The following is a 19,823-nucleotide window of genomic DNA, read 5'->3' on the forward strand; positions in this document are numbered from 1 at the left end:
GGCCTGCTCAGCCTTGACACATTACCATTAAAAACAATGGGCTACAAATTCTGTCACATCCTGCTTGAGTCCTAGCTAGAAATATAAAGGCCTCAAATCAGCCATCATTTTGTTTAACCCTAGATGCCCTAAAAATGGAGTGCTATGCATCTTCTCAAGTATAACTTTCTGTAACCCTTCATGGTTGGGAACATAAATCCTATTTTGGTATTTAAGTAGTCCATATTCATCAAAAGAATAATCACCAAATTGTGAATCAGAAGCATCAATATCCAATACTAACTTCACCCATTTATAATGGACATCTCTAGGAAGGTACTGGAGGATATACTCTCTCATATGAGTTTGAGATGTAGAGATAGTAGCAATATGTCTCTTGCGGCTAAGTGCGTCTGCTACTCTATTCTCTTTTCCTTTAATATACTCTATGCCAAAATCATATTCACTAAGAAATTCAAGCCACCGTCTCTGTCGAGCATTCAAATTAGGTTAAGTGAAAATGTACTTCAACCTCATATAATCTATCTTGAGCTCAAATGGCTTCCCCAATAAGTAATTCTTCCACATTTTCAAGTCATGTACTATCATAGCCAAATCTAAATCATGAGGAGCATAACTTACTTCATGTGATTTGAGTTTCATGGACTTGTAGGAAATAAATTTACCATCCTACATTAAAACACCACCAAGCCCATCTTCAAAAGCATCTGTGGTGAAAACAAAATGTCAATTTGGGTATGGTATAATCAATATAGGAGCTATAGTGAGCTTTTCCTTAAGTAACTAGAAGGTCTTCTCACATGCTTCTATCCACACAAATCATTTACCCTTGCACTAAAGAGATGTAATCGATGCTACTATGCTGGAGAACCCCTCAAAAAATTTCCTGTAATACCTAGAAAGACCCATGAAGCTCCTAACTTCACTTATAGTTTGCAAAGTTGGCCATTCAAGGATAGATTTGATCTTTTTGGGGTCCACTTCTATGCAAAATGTATCCCAAGTAGTGAATCTTCATCTGATAAAAGGACAACTTAGAGAGTTTTCCATATAGTTTCCTATCTCTCAAACACTGCAATATGATGAGAAAATGTTCTTCATGCTCTTCTAAATCTTAGGAGTATATTATTATATCATGTATGAATATCTCCACAAATTTATCAAGACAATCTTTGAAAACATTGTTCATTAGGTTCATGAAAGTGGTAGGTGTGTTTGTGAGTCCAAAAGTTAAGACTACAAACTCATAATGGTCATATCTTGTTCTCAATTTTGTTTTAGATATGTTCTCCTCTCGAATTTGAAGTGATGATATCTAGATCACAAATCAATTTTTGAGAATATAGTTGCTCCCTTCATTTTATTGAAAAGTTCATCAATTCTTGGGAGAGGATAACTATTCTTTATGGCCACCTTATTCAACATGCGGTAATCAATGCACAACCTTAAGGTACCATCCTTCTTAATGAATATTATAAGAGCTCCCCATGGTGAGACACTAGGGAAAATGTGTCATGTCCCCTATTCAAATAATTAAAAATAAATAAACTTTGCTAAGGCAGGCAAGCTCCAAAAAGGTGAAGTCGGAAAAAAGGGGCTAATCTTTGGAAGCCAATGGACTAATAAATAAAAATTATTATTAAATTATATTTTATTAACCCATCTTGGACATGATTTAGGGTTATGCCCTCTTTAAAAGGGGTTTGGAGGCATTTTGGACTCATTCCAGAACTTGATTTTTGCTAATTTTCTTGTTGTTCTTCAGAGGCTTCAAACCTGTGGAGAAGGAGACCCAAGAATGAGAGTTTGCAGGTTTCCAAGAAGGCTAAGGATGGGAGTTTGAAGCCATTCCATGTGCATGCTCATACAGAGTTTGCCTTTGTGCTGAATAGTGCCGATTTGTGGGTTTTCGGGGTTGTTTTGGTTTGAGTTTGGTGTTTTCAGTTGAGTGTTTCATATCAGTTTGGGTTGCTACTGTATTTCAGACTTTAAAATGTTAAAATAGAGCTGAATATATGTATTGGGTCGTGATTAAACTTCTGAGATAGTTTATGGGTGTTTTTGTGGTGTTTCCGGGCATTGTGTGTTAATTTTGAGAGCCCGATTGAGCATAGTTTTGTCCTACATTTGTGAGCTGTTGTGTTAAAGCTATAAAAATCTGGAAATGTCATTTTATAGGCTGTTATGCTGCTGAAATTTTTGTACAAATGTCCATTCTCAGATTTATTAATAATTTGTGAAGTTGTGAAGTTTTTTGGCACTAATTTGGACATACCAAATTTGGGTTTTATTGGGAAATTGGTAGATCTTTGTAATATTGGTTGTTTGATTTTAAAGATCTAATTTGAGGCTAGAAATACAATGAAAAATCAATAAAGGGACATTTCAGTGGTATCAAAGCCGTGATCTTGCCAGCCTGAGGGTTTGTAGAAGTTGCATGTCAGTTTTAACAACTACCCTGATCTTGCATGTCAGTTTTGACAACTACCCAGATCTTGCATGTCATATTTTATGGTTGCATGTTGCTTCTAATTAGTTGCAGGTCAAAATTTATGATCACATGCAACTAAGTGAAAGAGAAAAAAGATATTTGCAGCGAGAAAAGAATAAATAAATTTTGATCAAACCCCAAGTTGAAAGCAAAAGTACAAAATCCAAGGAAGAAAAAAGTATGGCTGATCTAGATGAGATGGCAAAGAAATTCTTCCAAGACATCCAAAATACTCAGAAGAAAATAGTGGATGGTTTGACGGAAACTAGAGAGGCTTTGCGAATATTGATAGAAAAATTACAAGGAATTGCATCTATTAATGAGAAAGGGAGTACTTCAGAGGAGTCAAGAAATGGGAGATCCACACCATCTAAATCAGCCAAAACTATCTTCTTGCCTGCAGATGAGCCACCAGTACCAAATCCAACCATTAATCCAGTGGAAGAGGTTACAGGTAACTTGATTACATTAAGAGCTACTTATAATGGTTTAGATGATGACTTTCGTAGTTCAATTCCTTTTAGAGAATATGTGGATATAATGAACACTTTGATGCCCAAGAAAGAGAACAGGAGGGAGCATGACACAAGTGGAAGAGAGCTCAAAAATAAAATAAGCAAGTTTACAGCACCGAATTTTGATGGAACAAATAAAATTTCAGCTAGAGCATGGCTACAAAAATTACAAACTTTCTTCACACTTAACCCCATGAAAGAGAGTGATGCTGTTCAATTTGCAAGTCTACACTTGGAAGATGCAGCCTATGATTGGTGGTATCATGGAATGACTACTCAAGGTCACGATCAGGTAACTACATTTGAAGATTTCAGTCAAAGAGTGATAGATAGATTTGACCTCAAGGATGATGAAGAGTACTTTAAAGAATTGTCAAAGTTGAAGCAAACCAAATCAGTTAATGAGTATATAGAATAATTTCAAAAAGTGGCTGTTATGGTACCTGATATGAGTGAAAAGAGGATTGTTTATCTTTTTCTTGATGGTTTAGAAGATTTTGTTAAGGGTTTGGTTAAGGCTTTCTCACCCTCAACCTTACAGGAAGCTATCAAAAGAAGCTTGCAACTTGAAACTTGCGTGCCTATGAAATCAATCACTAATCAAAAACCCCCAAATCTTTGGCAACATAAGGGAAATTTTCAGAAAAAGACTTTCCCAACACTACCACCAAAAGATGTGACAAATGTGGCAAAAAGGAAGGTAGATGAAGAGACTAGGAGTGAATTACGAAGGAAAAAGCTTTGTTTTACTTGTAGAGAACCATGGGTTCTAGGACACAGATGTTTGGGGAAAGGTCAAGTGCACTATATTGAAGTTGCTTCAGAATCTAATTCATATGAGCATGAGGAATTTCATGATACTAAGGAGGAGGCAGAAGAAGAGAAAGGAAAAGAAATCAGCAAGGATGGCACTTTAGCAGCATTATCAGGAGTCCCAAGATACCATCCCTTCTGAATTCGAGGGGTACTAGCAGGGCAAAGGTTGACCGTTCTTCTTGATAGTGGGGCAACTCACAATTTTATTGATGAGGGATTTGTCATGAAAAGAGGGCTTAAAGCAGAAGATTTTGAGGGATTCAATGTTACTATAGCTGATGGATTCACTATGCCTTGCACACGGGTGGTGAAACAACTCAAGATGACCTTAGGAGATTATGAGTTATGTGATGAATTCTATGTGGTTGGTATTGGGGAGACAGATCTTGTATTGGGTGTTCAATGGTTGCACTCTATCGGAGGCTATTACATGAACCATCAAACTATGGAGTTTAAATTTCATTCCAATGGGAAAGAAGTCATATTGAGAGGGTTATCGAATGGAGCACCTAAGGCGGTCTCTGCAAAGAGGATGGAGAGGACTTTTCGAAGAGGACAAGTAACATGGGCAGCAGGAGTCATAATCCAACCAACAAGCTCTCCAAAGAATCAAGGTAATTTCCATTTTGAAATTCAAAATATTCTTGATAAGCATAGTATAGTTTTCAATGATTTGCCTCCAGGATTACCACCAGATAGAGGTTTTGAGCATGTTATAGAGTTAGAACAGGGTGCCAAACCAGTTATAACAACCCCATACCACCATCCAAGAGGTTATAAGGAAGAAATTGAAAAAACTATTAAAGAACTCCTGGACATGGGATTCATAAGGCCTAGCTCTAGTCCATTTGCATCATCTGTGGTACTTGTCAAGAAAAAGGATGGTACAATGAGAATGTGTATAGACTAAATGGCTCTAAACAAGAAGACCATAAAAAATAGGTATCACATACCACGCATAGATGAACTCATTGATGAGTTACATGGTGTTGTATACTTCTCAAAAATTGACTTAAGATCAGGCTACCATCAAATCAGAATGAGGAGTGAAGATGTGGAAAAGACTACTTTCAGATGTCACTATGGGAAATTTGAATTTCTTGTTATGCCATTAGGACTTACTAATGCACCTGCAACATTCCAATCTTGTATGAATAAGGTATTCAGTCAGAATCTTCAAAAATTTGTTTTGGTATTTTTCGATGATATCTTAATATACAGTAAAACATGGGAAGAGCATCTAAAGAACATAGACACTATTTTGGAAATCTTGGAGCAGCAATCCTTCTATGCTAAGCTATCTAAATGTGAGTTTGTTTTGATAGAGATCCTATATTTGGGACATATTATAAGCTCTAAAGGAGTATAGGTTGATCAACAAAAAATCCAGGCAATTTTGGATTGGCCTCCACCCACTAATCTTACATAGTTGAGAGGTTTCTTCGGGTTGTGTAGCTACTATAGGAGATTTGCCAAGGGATTTTCTTAGCTTGCTGCCCCCTTGACTGATTTGACAAAGAAAGGAGCTTTTTTTTGGACAGAAGAGGCACAAAAAACATTTGATGAGCTTAAGGAGGTAATGAGTTCATGCCCTGTACTTGCAATTCTAGATTTCTCTTTACCTTTTGTTGTTGAATGTGATGCTTTTGGAGAAGGTATAGGGGCTGTCCTAACTCAAAGGGGACATCCAATAGCATTTGAGAGTAGAAAATTAAATCAATTAGAGAAAGGTTACTCCATCTATGATAAGGAAATGTTGGCAATCATGCATGCACTTCATAAGTTTAGACAATATTTGGTATGTGGGAGATTCATTGTAAAGACAGACCATAATAGCCTCAGGTTCTTCTTGAACCAAATGGATTTGAATGATCGTCAACAAAAATGAGTAAGCAAATTGCAAGCTTATGATTTTGATATTGAATACATGAAAGGAAAGAATAATGTGGTTGTTGATGCTCTCTCAAGAAAGCCCACTTTGTGTTCCTTATCATCTATCTCTGCTGATTGGAAAGTCTCCATAATTTTAGAGTATGCTAAAGATTCATTTGCCACCAAGATTTTGGATAAGTTAGTGGATGATAACAGGTACAAGGTTGTTGATGAATTGATTTATTACAAGAACAGGATCTTCTTAGTGCCAGGGTCAAAAACTAAGGAGAGGATATTGAGGGCCTTTCATGACACACCTTTGGCTAGTCATCAGGGATACTTCAAGACATACAGGCAAATTCGAGAGCGGTTTTCATGGAAGGGTATGAAGGAGGATGTCCTTAAACACATTAAGGAATGTATGGTATGCCAACAAAGCAAGAGTGAGCAAAATTTTCCTGCAGGGTTGTTGCAGCCACTTCTTATTCTCGAACAAAAATGGGAAAGTATTTCCATGGATTTCATCACTGGGATGCCCAAGGTTCAAGGTAAGGATTGCATATATGTGGTGGTAGATAGACTAACTAAGTATGCACATTTCTTTCCTATCACATCTGATTTCAAGGCATCACAAGTGGCCGAATTGTTCTTCAAGGAAATTTTTAGATTACATGGTTTTCCTAGAAACATTGTTAGTGACCGGGACAGTAGATTCCTCAGCTCTTTTTGGAAGGAGCTCTTTCATTTGGCAGGAACTGAACTCACTCCCAGTACTAGCTATCACCCTCAAACAGATGGACAAACAGAGATAGTTAATAAATGGATAGAGGGATATTTGAGGAACTATGTTTCTAATCAACAACATGCTTGGGTGAAATGGTTACACCTAGGGGAGTATTGTTACAATACATCTCATCACATGTCTATTGGTATGCCTCCTTTTCATGCTCTTTATGGTTATGATTCCCTTTCCTTTGTTGATCTAATACTTTTCGATAGCAGAGTACCCGCAGCAAGTGATTTCATCAAGCAAAGCCAAGACATAATAAGGTCCCTCAAGGATAATCTACAACATGCACAGAACCAACAAAAGATATATGCTGATAGGAAAAGGATTGAAATATCTTTTGAGGTGGGAGATTTGGTATTTGTTAGGTTTTAGCCATATAAGCAAAGCACCTTGAAGAGGAGTGGGGCAGAGAAACTCAAGCCAAGGTTCTATGGGCCTTATAAAATCATCAAGAAGGTAGGAGAGGTAGCTTATGAATTGGAGCTCCCACCAAACAGCAAAATACATAATATTTTTCATGTATCTTGCTTAAAGAAGGTTCTAGGCCAGCAAACCATAGTATCTATAGAATTACCACCTCTTGATGATGAAGAGAAATTAGTTTTGATACCAGAAGAGATTTTGGATACAAGAGAGAAAAGGTTGAGAAATAGGAGCGTCATAGAGCATTTGGTCAAATGGAAAGGATTACCACTAGAGGATGCAACTTGGGAAGGAGCACATATTCTTGGGAATTACAACCTTCATTGCTTGAGGACAAGAAATATTTAGGAGGGGAGGACTTGTCATGTCCCCTATTCAAATAATTAAAAATAAGTAAACTTTGCTAAGGCAGGCAAGCTCCAAAAAGGTGAAGTCAGAAAAAAAGGGCTAATCTTTGGAAACCAATGGACTAATAAATAAAAATTATTATTAAATTATATTTTATTAACCTCTCTTGGATGTGAGTTAGGGTTATGCCCTCTTTAAAAGGGGTTTGGAGGCATTTTGGACTCATTCCAGAACTTGATTTTTGCTAATTTTCTTGTTGTTCTTCAGAGGCTGTCAAACCTGTGGAGAAGGAGACCCAAGAATGGGAGTTTGCAGGTTTCCAGGAAGGCTAAGGATGGGAGTTTGAACCCATTCCATGTGCATGCTCATACAAAGTTTGCCTTTGTATTGAATAGTGCCGATTTGTGAGTTTTCGGGGTTGTTTTGGTTTGAGTTTGGTGTTTTCAGTTGAGTGTTTCATATCAGTTTGGGTTTCTACTGTATTTTAGACTTTAAGATGTTAAAATAGATCTGAATATATGTATTGGGTCATGATTAAACTTTTGAGATAGTTTATGGGTGTTTTTGTGGTGTTTCCGGGCATTGTGTGTTAATTTCGGGAGCCCGATTGAGCATAGTTTTGTCCTACATTTGTGAGCTGTTGTGTTAAAGCTATAAAAATCTGGAAATGTCATTTTGTAGGCTTTTATGCTGCTGAAATTTATGTACAAATGTCCATTCTCAGATTTATTAATAATTTGTGAAGTTGTGAAGTTTTTTGGCACTAATTTGGACATACCCGATTTGGGCTTTATTGGAAAATTGGTAGATTTTTGTAATATTGGTTTTTTGATTTTAAAGATCTAATTTGAGGCTATAAATACAATGAAAAATCAGTAAAGGGACATTTCAAAATGAAACCTTTATCCAAGAGTTCCTATAACTGAGTATTCAACTTATACATTTCTGTGGAAGTCATACAGTAGGGAACCTTTGATTTAGGTTCTGGTCCTAGTACAAGGTCTATGGAGAGATCAAACTCCCTCTTAGGAGGTAGTTTGAGAAAATCATTTGGAAATACATCTCTAAATTCCTACAAAATAGGATGATCCTCCAATTGAGGGGGAATCTCTTCTAGATTCCTAACATGGGCAATCTATAACTGACATCCTTTCCTCTTGGCTTTCTTCAATTGCATTGCTAAAATTTGCCTCAACTCCAAAGGTTGTCTAACACCATTTAGTGTCACTAAATACCATGTGTCATTGAGACATTTAATAACCTTATCCTAATAGTCTACCAAAACCTTATGCTTACTTAACTAGTTGATGCCGAGGATGACATCATATGAGCCCAAAGGTGCCACATGCAAGTTGACCTCTATTTGAAAGCTAGGGAGTTCCAACTCACTACAAAACAAGCATTGCTCTAGCCTATGTTTAGTCCTATTACCATACTCTATAGTTCAAGCTTCAACCATAAAACCAACCCTAATAGGTATCTTGGCTACAATTTTAGGATCTACAAATCATTTAGTAGCACTAGTATCTATAAGGATAGAAACAGGATACCCAAAAAGTGTACCAGTCATTTGTATAGGAGTGGCTTGATAATCTACCTATCTATGATCAACTGCAACATGAATGCGGTGTTGCAAAGGAAAGTCCTTCTTATCGGCTCATTGTGGGCACTTAGTAGCAAAATGGTTACCGCCACATACGTAACAACATGCTCTAGGTTCTCTTCTATCCTCAATCTTGTTATAGTCCCTTCAGTTGTTTTCATTCCTTCCACCTACATTTCTATGATTTTGGTTTTTGTTTTTGTTCTAGTTTTCCTTGTTCCTATCATAATTCTCTTGTCCTTTATCCTTCATTTTTTTATTTGTTTCTTCTTTCCATTTCCCTTTGGCCTATCATCTTGATAACCCTTGTTATCTTGATATGACCTATTATCCTAGAACTTCCTTTTATAGTTCTAGTTGGAGAATTTATATGATGAAGCATCCTTCAACCTCTATTCCTACTTAAGGACCTTACGTAGTACAAAGTCCATGGTCTCAAGCTCCTGCATCTTGACCTCACTATAGATCTCTGGTCGCAAGCCCATTAAAAACTTTTGAGTTCTAAATAGCTCATCATGCTAATACTAAAAAACATACTTCACCAAATGACAAAATTGTTAATGATACTATGTAACATTCATGTTCCCTTGAATCAGTTTTTAGAAATTTGTTGTTTTCTTATCATAGTATAGCTGAGGTAACCATCATTTGTAGAAAAGCTTCAATAATTCTTCCCAAGTTACCTCCCCATGCTGGAGTTTCTTTTCAACCATGACATTTTCCCACCAAGTAGCTACCTCACCCATTAGCTGATAGGTGGCCCAAACTACTCTAGAATTCCCTATATAGTTTCACACTAAGAAGTACTTCTCCATGCTAGTAATTCACACCTCTACATCTTCCCCAAAAGCTCTACCATGAAACATAGGTGGAGTCACCTTCTTGAGATCTTTGCTCAAGTCAGCTGCTATCTGAATCCTATCAGAATTAAGGAAAGCACTTTGACAGTCAACTTCTATGTTCTGCTCCATCTCAGATCTCCTAGGAGCCTTAGCCAACTACTCATCCTAATGTTTCTTTCTCAATTCCTCTTCTTACTTATGTTGGGCTTTAGAACATTGATCTTCATCATGCTTCCTTTCCTCTTCTTTGGCATGTCTACCTCGAGCTCCTTGTTCTAGGTTATCCATCCTTTAGCCTTGTTGTTGTAACAAAGCCCCCTATTGGGTCAATAGTGCCATTATCTGATCTAACCTCTCATTAGGTTCCTTAGCTCATGCATTACTGTTGGACCCTCTTTTCTGTTTAGATCTTGTGGCCATGGTGATAATTCAAACACTTGTCAAAAATAGGCACAATTAGCATAGTACTCCAAGGGCCTAGGTTTAAATTAGGCTCTGATACCATATGTAAAGACCATGTCCTAATTAAATTTTCCACATCATTAAATACAAAAAATGTAGAAGAGAACTAATCACAACATTGTGGAATAGTCAAACTATTTAATCTTTAACAATTAGTTTATGCACATAACAAAACATTAAGATGCTGATCAACAATTCCACTTTTATGCATATTCAAAAAGATTTACTATTACATCAATATTGGTGATGACTAATCACTCATCAAATCTTATTATTTAATCAAGTATCATTAACTAGATTGCTGATCCAACATACAACAATTACAATGGTTACACATAAATTACATTTCTTTACATCAGTTTCTAGCTTTACGTAACTCTCAAGTTATAATTACATATATTGGTACATCTCAATGCTGAACAATACAAATCAAACTAAAATAACCTTTCCTGTTGTGTTCTTTAGCGTATCTTATCTCCAAATCTGTAGGATGTCATCCACCTACTACCTGAGATGGGAGTGGGGCCTAGGTGCTTTAACCTCACCAACCATCAAGTGAAATACTCCCTTGAGATTCTTTCTAACATGAAGAATACCCTGACACTAGCACAAGAAGCCTAGCTTCTTGGAACAAGATGGATCAGATGGATCCAGCGTAGCCATAAAACACACTACCTGTAACCATGTGCCTAGTATCCTAATCATAGAATGTAGTAGGGAATAAAAATAAACTACACATCTACACATATGTAGTAAATGAAATAAGCATAACCTTACACATATATGTATTATCTAGAGAAAAAAAAGGCTTGGCCAAGCACTTTATAAAGCCAAATTTATCGGTAGAAGAAATAAGTACAACATGTAACCATTCTATAGAATTGGCTAATAGAGAAAATAAACATGAAGTATCCATCTATCTTTCCCATAATTGCTACATTACACCTAGCTTTGAAGGAAAATGCACACTTTAAGGCTAAGAACAACAAAATGTACAACTAAAACTGAATAATGCATATGTTTAGTTCCACTTCTCTCAGAATTTCTATATGGTTTAGATTACTATTTTTGTATGGTTTAGTCAAACTTAGAAATGCTGAATTGTAACCAGAGGTTTGAACTAATGTTATTTTACAGTGATGCTGAAAGAATATTGATTCATCTTAATCACATACAACAAATTTCATTCCTTCATGTGTTCTAGTCAACCACAGTATTGCTGAAATGCACACTAAATAGCTTCAATAGCTACTGATAGTTCAATTAACATTCGATTGTATGATTTTAATGAAAATAAAAACTTCACAATTCATTTAAAAACCTAAAATGACACTAGAATCTCTAACAACAAAACTCTTTAAAAATTGGTCACTAGCAAAAACTTATCAACACTCATCTCATATCTCATAATAATAAATATTGTTGATATACTCTGAAAGAAACTCAATTTTTCTATATTAAAAGAAAAGAGTTTGGCTGGAAGGATAATCCATTACCTAAATTGGTTTCATTTCCTATTAAATATGCATAGATCAGCCCCTTTTTGTGGCTATATGAAAATAAATTATGAAAACATGCAGTTCTACAACACACATCTGCTCCAATAGCATACATTTGATTTCAAATAGCATACATTTAATTCCAAACAACATACATTTGATTCCAAAATCAATTGCAATAATAAAATATGCTTGATTTTAGTTTTAATGCATTGTTGGGCAGCTAGAACAAGGATAATCTGATATCTATTCACTTTGTAATTATTAAAGAATAGTTTCATTGATTGTGAAGTTCAGCCGTTACCAGGCAGTTTTTCTGGCTCTAGGAGAGGCTTCTAAATTGGCAATTATCTGTTTCATTCTCTAGTGTTGTATTACCACACTAACCAAAATTGTCATTTAAAGTGTAAGGTAATGAACAACATACAACAAGACTTGCAAGGAGACATTATGAAAGAGCCCAACCTGGCAACTGGGCAAAGACAAAATACATAGTAAAAAAAAATAGAACATATGGTTCTTCAAATCTACACAACAATGTCAAATAAGTTTATGTGTTTTTTTATAATTCAATTGCCAATCCTACAACCTACAACCGAGCAAGAGTTTTTATTTTTATTGAAAGAAATTATGGCTTCAAATAATTACCTAAAGGTCTATTCAAGTTATAAAAGGCATCTGCTAATCAACTAATGTTTCCCTTTTATTCCTCAATTTTTTTGACCAATTCAAGTTCTTAGTAATTTGGTAATGGTGTAGCAAGAAGTGATTTCAGGGTACCAAATTACCAACAGTAGGGTTTCACTTGTAGTAATACATTCTAGTAACAATTTGAATCCAAATTTGTTTATTTTCAACCACAAGATTTCTTTCAAACAAGAAGATTTCTTCCTGTCAGCAAGAATAAAAAACAAGAACATTTATAGGAGAAGGAAAGTTTTAACATTTCTAGGCAAATTCTCTCTTCAGGAACCCCATGTTTTGATAGGTTTTGAATACAGTAACCTTGATAATTGTACAAAACATAATGTAACAATTTCTTCCAAATCCTAAGGAAACAACATGCTATTTAACACCAAAAATGGGTAGGCAAGGTAGTAACACTGCCTAAGAACAAAATGGTAGTAGAATTTTAAAGGTAAACACACAATGCCTACCTCTATTTTTGGTGCAATCAACTTGTGATATCCCTTGCAGACTACACAAAACTCGTCACAGCCCTCGCTATCTCCCATCCACTACTATGGTTATAAAACCCTCCTTCCAATCACTCATCTTCTCCCAATTTTTCGTGTCCTTAGTTTTTCCCTCAACCCTTTCTTAAAACAATCCCCAATGACAAATCTTCATTTAACTAACCTAATTTGATAAGTTTCAGGATTGAAAAATAAATAAATATTGTTTTAAAAACAAGTTTTTGTTTTGTTATTTGAAAGTGTTTTTTTTTAAATGATCCTTGCTTTAATACACACACTTTCATGTGTAATTTTTATATTTAAAACTTCTAAGTTCCTATTAAATAATTATTGAATTTATATTGATATGTATATAAAAAAAATCATATATCAAACATGTCTGGATTTTTGCATAAATTCATATTGTGCTTCTAATTATTTTATTCACAAAACCAAAATAAAATTTTATTCATATTTCATAAATAAACATAAAAACATCTCCTTTAACGATTTATAATATATTAACAATCTACAGAACAAATAAAATGAACAAATTTTATTTCAAACTTTTGAGGTGACTTTAATAATGTAAAGAGAAACAAACACGTAAAATCCTATGTGACGTGTGTTTGTGGCAGCATGGTCTTCCAATGCATCCCCTTTTGAGAGGCTAGCCCTCTCTACCTCAACTAGACTCTATCGTGATGATCCCTACATCTACTCAGACACTCACAATCAAACATGAGTATATCCATCATAATCCAAACATCACATCTTGACATCATCATTCAGAAATAAAACAATAACATATTCACATTATTAAATTATGACATTTAAAACACTTCAATGACATCATCATCATAATGTAATATCTCATATATTTCCATAAAATAACTCATTCATTTATCTTAAATTAGGATTAATCCATTTTGATCAAGTCAACATTTGCCACATAAGAAAGAAAAGAAAAGGATCTTAGGGCGAGACATGACAAACAAACTAATTTTTTTTGTAGAAACAACCATTCCATATTGTTAAGCTCTTTCAAAGATAGGATGGTGTCATTCAGATTATTTACACTAAAATAAAGAAGGGTTAAATTAGTGAAATTGAAAATATGGTTGGATATCTGTCTTGACAACATATTATGCCCCAGATCCAAGTGCCCCAGTGCTGAGAGTCCTACCAAAGAGAGGAAAATATTTCCTCCTGGTCTATTTCCTCTTAGGGACAAATACTTCAGCTAAGAAAGGCTTCCTATTAGTGTAGGGATAGAGCCATTAAGTGAATTAGCAGAGAGATCCACGGTCACAAGAAAGGACATATTTGCCAGACTAGAAGAAATAAAGCCTTGTAAACCCATTCATAAGAGGTTTAGGTAAACTACTATGTCCTATTTTCCATTGCATATAACCCTAGCCCAATTGTAGAAAGAAATATCCACAATCTAATTCGATAATGGAAGGTTTGGATGGACAATAAGGGAATACTTGAAAGCCAAGAGATGAGAACCATTGGTGGTGAAACAATCTAATCATATTAGACATGAAAATAGGACTAATAGTAGGGGAAAAGTGTAAATCTTTTAATCCCAAATTCCCACATCAAACCAACTCCGATACAGAAAGAAGTACTACTTTCATGTAAATTATCTTTAATTTGGTGGAGGATTTTAAGAAGCCACTCAACTAATGAAATGTCATTAGGAAAATATTATAAAGGAAGACATACAATGTATGCTAGGTCAAATACATTATCTTTTGCTGAAAGTTTCTTCCAAGATAGAATTTTTCTACATAAATATTTTACAAAGTACACATTCATCTAAAAACCCATCACAAGGATATTTGAATAAAAAGCTCTTGAATAGAGGCGAGTTGTTAGTCACTGAAGTTGCAGAGAAGAGGGTTGTTTATGATTGATGTTGAGTATGTACCTTCTAACTTATCCTATCCAATTTCTTCCAATCAATGAATTAAATCATTTCACTCAACCCTCGCATAAAGGGAAGGGAAAATTCAAGGAAACTGATGACAGAAAGCACAAATGTCTCACCAGAAATGGAATTTTTGAAGAAGTTACTAATAGTGGGGTTGGGTTAATCTTGAGACAAAATGCACTAAAAATAAAATAAAGTAAAACTTTTTTTTCCAAACTCACAAAAATATAGTGATTTTTGTTTTTTGACTACAAACTACGCAGATCATGAAAATCAAATGCTAATTTTTTTGGAAAAATCCATCATGTTTTTGATTTTTTGAAAATTGGTCAATTGATGCAGGAGCATCCAGAGGTATAAGGGCAATCCTGTGTCACCCAAAAAAATGTACTTAGACTTAGTTTCTATTTCATGTCTTTACATTTTTGGATACCCATTTGGGTCAAATAAAGGTTCCAACTCTCACAGTTCAACTATCAGTGTGCTAGAAAATCCCAAAAAAATAGGAGCATGCAATTTGGCCATCATTTTGGTGGCCTAGAAGGTGTGAATTGGCCAGATGAATGTAATCATGATTTAGAGCATTCTAGAAAAAGAATCAGGTCAAAAGGCCCCACGGTTTGAAAGTTATTGCAATTTTTTGAGTTTTGGAGACCTCCTAAGAATGCTTCAAAGTCAGGTTAGGGGCATTAAATGACCTTGAAAAGGGCCAAAAAATGGGGGACGAGCGAAGCTGGTCTGTAAGGCTATAGAGCACTTTGAGAGCTTTCCAAAAATGTAAACGGTTCATCAATCAGAGCTACGATTCAAAAGTTATGCCTCCTGAAAGTTCGGTTACCATTTCTAGATTCTTCTAGATTTGCGCCAACTTCTACCGCAGCTTCCAAAACCTTCTATTTGGTTGGTGGATGCTTACTAGCACTTTCTAGAATGTACTCCTGGTCCTTAACCCTCCGGGGTCAATTTAAGGAGATTTTTGGCATTGTAAAAGGCAGTTCGGAGTGGAGTTTGAGAGGAGGTACTGAAAGGAGAAATTATCTCCAGATTTATGCTATTGTAAGCCCTTAGGGCATGTCTTGAAGTTTATTTTCTCTGTACTATTTGTACTATCTTATTTTCTTAGTTAATAAAATTTCCCCACTTTCTGTTGTGTCCATTTTGCTCTTGGGTTGTGTCCCCATCAAGTGGTATTAGAGCTAGTTTACCTAAGTGTGTAGACAGAGCGTCGACTGTGAGGCAGTTTGCACTAGGACTGTGTGGTTGTGGGTTTGAGTTAGAAGATGCCTCCATGAAGAGAGTGTGGTGGAAGGGCCAGAGCTATTAATCCTAAGGAGGTTAGAGCCCTCCAAAGGCAGGTACAAGCATTGCAAGAGGAGCTCCGTAGAGGAGCAAATGTTTTCGCTGGTGACAATAGTGAGGATGAAAATGAAGAAGAAGTTATGGGACTAGAAGGGGAATTTGACAGGGAAGTTCGGAATCATGCAGAGGAAAGGCTTTTTAGGGCCATTACTAAGTTTGGGAAAAGACCCACAATTGAAGTGGGTGTATTTTCAGGAAATCTCAAACCAGATGAGTTGATCGATTGGATCAATGAACTGGAAGAATACTTTGAGTATGAGGATATTAGGGACCCAAATAGGGTTAAGTTTGCAAAGGCCAAACTGAAAGGCCATGCCAAAATTTGGTGGCAAGAGGTTCAATTAGAAAGAAATAGAAGAAGAAAGCAGAAGATCACAAGATGGGATTGCATGGTGGACAAATTGAAGAAGTAGTTCATTCCTGTGGATTACGAGCTTGTTTTGTTTAAGAAGATGCATGGGTTAAAGCAAGTAGGAAGATCAGTCCAACAATATACAGAGAAATTTTACTGACTCTTGATTAGAGTGGGGCATGCAGAAGAAAATAAGGAGAAGGTTGCTCGTTATATCAGTGGGTTGCGACCTAGCATCTAGGAGGAATTAAGTCTGGTAAGAATGACCAGTGTTGAAGAGGCATACCAGTTTGCCCTATGAGTTGAAGAGAAGCTGAATAAAAGGTTTGAAGGAAGGCAAAGAGGGCACGGTCAAGGAGGAAGGGGAAGCGGTAGATGATCTAGAGGCCGCAATGAAACCCAAAAGAAAAATGAAGATGTGGGTACTAGCAAAAACCAGAGGAATGAGGGTTTCAACCGCTCAAATGATCAAGACTTTGGAAATCAAAGAGGAAGAGGTAGAGGACATGGACAAGGAAGAGGAGGCTTTCGTGGTACCTATTTCCATTGCAATGAAGAAGGTCATCGTACCTTTGAATGCCCTCAACGACAAGGACGGACAGATAGGAGAGCTGAGGGCCAAGCTAGGGTTGCTCATGTGGATGAGGATGCACAATCATCACATTCAAAGGATGCAGAAAGAGGAGAGACCTTGGTAAATGAAAGAGTCCTACTAAGTGGTGAGATTGAACAAGGACAATGGAGGAGTTTGTTTCGTACCAGATGCAAGTGTGAGGATAAATGTTGTGATGTGATCATTGATGGTGGTAGCACTGATAACTTGGTATCACAAGAGATGGTCTCTAAGATGAAGCTCAAGAGAGAGAAACATCCCCAGCCCTATCGGATTTCTTGAGTAAAAGATGATCATAAGGTCCTGGTAAGTGAACAATGTTTAGTGAAATTCAAAATTGGGAGTTACCATGATGAAGCTCTTTGTGATGTTATTTCGATGGATGTTTGCCATCTATTGTTGGGTAGACCATGGCAGTTTGATAGACATGCAGTACATGATGGACATGCAAACACATACTCATTGACAAAGGATGAAGTTTGCCACAAATTGAAGCCCATGAAAAAGGAAGGTGAAAAGGTATGTAGCAGTGCTAGGATTTGACTTGTTGATGAAAGGAAGTTTTTAGATGGCATGAAACATCAACATATGTGCTATGCTTTGATTCCTAGGAAAGATAAAGAAGGTAGTAGTGAAATACCAGTTGAAGTTTCAAATTTACTAGGGGAGTTTGGAGATATTATCTTTGATAATGTTCCAAATGGATTGCCACCAATAAGGAAAATTAGTCATCAAATAGATCTGAATCTAGGAGCTAGTTTGCCTAATAAGGCTGCTCACATGATAACTCCTACTGAAATAGAAGAGCTAAATAGACATGTTCAGGAGCTATTCAGGAAGGGCTTGATTCGAGAGAGCCTGAGTCCATGTGTAGTACCTGCAATACTCGCACCAAAGAAGGATGGAGAGTGGAGGATGTGTACATATTCTCGAGCTATAAATAGGATCACCATCAAGTACCGGTTTCCTTTGCCAAGGATGGATGATATTATGGATTGCTTGAGTGGAGCTCATTACTTCACAAAGATAGATCTGAAGAGTGGTTATCATCAGATACAGATTCAAGAAGGAGATGATTGGAAAATAGCCTTCAAGATCAAGGAGGCTCTTTATGAGTGGTTAGTCATGCCCTTTGGATTGATGAACGCCCCAAGCACCTTCATGCGGCTCATGAATGAGGTACTTAAGAAGTTCTTGGGAAAATTTGTTATTGTCTATTTGGATGACATTTTAATTTTCAGCAAGACTTTGGAAGAACATTTATTGCATATTCATAGTGTCCTTGAAAGGCTAAGGGAAGAGAAACTGTTAATTAATCTGAAGAAGTGTAACTTTGCAAAAAGGGAGTTAGTCTATTTGGGGTTTGTTATATCACCTGAAGGTCTCAAAATGGATCCAGAGAAGGTAAAAGCCATCTTGGAATGGCCTACTCCAAGGTCTGCTACTGAGGTAAGATCATTTCATGGTCTGGTTAGTTTTTATAGGAAGTTTATTAAGAATTTCAGTGGCATATGTGCACCCCTAACTGATACAATAAGAGGGGATAGAAAAGAGTTCAAATGGACTGTAGCAGCTGCGAGAAGTTTTCAATTGCTGAAGAAGAAGGTAACAGAACAACCTATGTTGGCACTTCCAAATTTTAGAAAGGTTTTTCAGGTGGATTGTGATGCCAGTGGCAGTGCTATTGGGGCTGTATTAAGCCAAGAAGGTAAGACTATTGCATATTTTAGTGAAAAATTGAATGATGCAAAGAAGAAGTATTCTGTTTATGATCAAGAGTTCTATGCAATAGTTTAGGCCTTAAAGAAATGGAGGCATTATTTATTGCCAAAAGAATTTTTTTTGTATACTAATCATCAGGCATTACAGTGCCTAAATAGCCAAGGTAAATTGAATCAGAGGCATATGAAGTGGGTAGAGTTCTTGCAGAGCTATACATTTGTGTTGAAGCATAGAAGTGGAAAAGCTAATAGGGTTGCAGATGCACTGAGTAGGAGACAGTTGTTGCTTACAGTAATGTAGGTTGAAGTAGTTGGGTTTGATGAACTCAAGAATTTGTACCCCAAGGATCCTGATTTTGCTAAAGCATGGAAAGCTTGTAAAGAACCTGTTGCTGTAGATAGAACCAAGTGGTTAGACTATTTGATTCAGGATGGCATGTTGTTCAAAGGTAGTCAATTGTGCATTCCAAGGAGTTCCATGAGGGAAAATCTGATTAAGGAGAAACACAGTGGAGGGATGGCAGGACATTTTGGTCGAGATAAGACCATTCCCATTCTTAGAGAACATTATTTTTGGCCTCAAATTTCACAGGATGTGAAGAAGTTTGTACAGAGTTGCCAGGTTTGTCAAGTTGCCAACGGGTTTAGTCACAATATTGGCCTATATCAGCCATTGCCTATTCCATCAAGGCCATGGGAGGACATAAGTATGGATTTTGTTCTTGGGTTGCCAAGGACACAAAGGGGTAATGACTCAATATTCGTGGTGGTTGATAGGTTCTCCAAAATGGCACATTTCATTCCATGCCACAAAACTCATGATGTTGTCCATATTGCAGACTTGTTTTTCAAAGAGGTGGTAAGACTACATGGTCTTCCAAGGAGCATAGTTTCTGACAAAGATACTAAATTTGTGGGGTATTTCTGGAGGACATTGTGGAAAAAGTTGAGAAGAGACCTAAAATTTAGTTCCACGCATCACCCATAGACTGACGGCCAAAAA

General features: G+C 36.4%; 1 pseudogene; it reads right to left on the minus strand.

The window, feature by feature from the left end:
* Positions 1–19,823, minus strand: part of LOC149568787 (uncharacterized) — a 76,094-nt pseudogene that overhangs the window by 11,453 nt on the left and 44,818 nt on the right.

Source organism: Cupressus sempervirens, chromosome 3 (assembly GCF_028749045.1).
Source record: "Cupressus sempervirens isolate cs-2001-9-10 chromosome 3, ASM2874904v1, whole genome shotgun sequence".
Taxonomy (NCBI): Eukaryota; Viridiplantae; Streptophyta; class Pinopsida; order Cupressales; family Cupressaceae; genus Cupressus; species Cupressus sempervirens.